A 918-nucleotide genomic window follows, 5' to 3' on the forward strand; every position below is an offset into this window, starting at 1 on the left:
CTGCCCCCCATGTAGCTGGGATTACAGGTGCCCACCACAACACCCGGCTATTTTCTAGTTGCAGTCATCATTGTTGTTTGGCAGGCCTGGGCTGAATTCAAACCCATCAGCTCAGGTGTTCATGGCTGGCACCTTAGCCGCTTGGAGGAGCTCTTTTATATTAGAATTCCAGCCTTTTATTTATTTTTTTTTTTGTCAAAAAGATACTTATTGTGCTTGCTTCAGCAGCACATACACTAAAATTGGAATGATGCAGAGAAGATTAGCATGGCCCTTGCACAAAGAAAACACGAAAATTCGTGAAGTGTTCCATATTTTTTTTCATACAAAGGGGAAAAAAGGCACTTATTTTTTTTATTTTTTTTTTTTTTTTTTGAGACAGAGCCTCAAGCTGTCCCCCTGGGTAGAGTGCCGTGGCATTACAGCTCACAGCAACCTCCAACTCCTGGGCTCAAGCGAGTCTCTTGCCTCCGCCTCCCAAGTAGCTGGGACCACAGGCGCCCACCACAACGCCCGGCTATTTTTTGGTTGCAGCCGTCATTGTTGTTTGGCGGGTCCGGGCTGGGGATTCGAACCCGCCACCTTAGGTGTATGTGGCTGGCGCCTTAGCCGGTTGAGCTATAGGCGCCGAGCCAAAGGCACTTATTTTTAGGATCATCTCTGGCTATGAGAAAATGAACCTATACTCCTCCTCCAGGAAGTAGGAGGAAAACCAAGATGAGTGACACGGTCAAGTGAAACAGAATGATGGAAAATGTAGAATTATTTTTAGGTCTAGACTAAATTGATCTTCTCCCCAAATTTCCTAATAATCAAGAATGCATTCATTGCAGTACCCTAAGGACTTAGCTACAATATGTAAATAAACATTCCATCAGATAGCCAAGTTATTGTTTAATGAGAATGGATAATTTTGAG

General features: G+C 44.0%; 1 non-coding gene across 1 annotated transcript; it reads left to right on the forward strand.

Annotated features, from left to right (window-relative positions):
* Positions 1-212: 212 nt before the first annotated feature.
* Positions 213-319, forward strand: LOC111727237. The gene has a single exon (XR_002774837.1). It is a non-coding gene; the product is annotated as a U6 spliceosomal RNA (small nuclear RNA).
* The last annotated feature ends 599 nt before the right edge of the window (positions 320-918 follow it).

Source organism: Otolemur garnettii, unplaced genomic scaffold (assembly GCF_000181295.1).
Source record: "Otolemur garnettii isolate 467f Iridium unplaced genomic scaffold, OtoGar3 scaffold00098, whole genome shotgun sequence".
Classification (NCBI taxonomy): domain Eukaryota; kingdom Metazoa; phylum Chordata; class Mammalia; order Primates; family Galagidae; genus Otolemur; species Otolemur garnettii.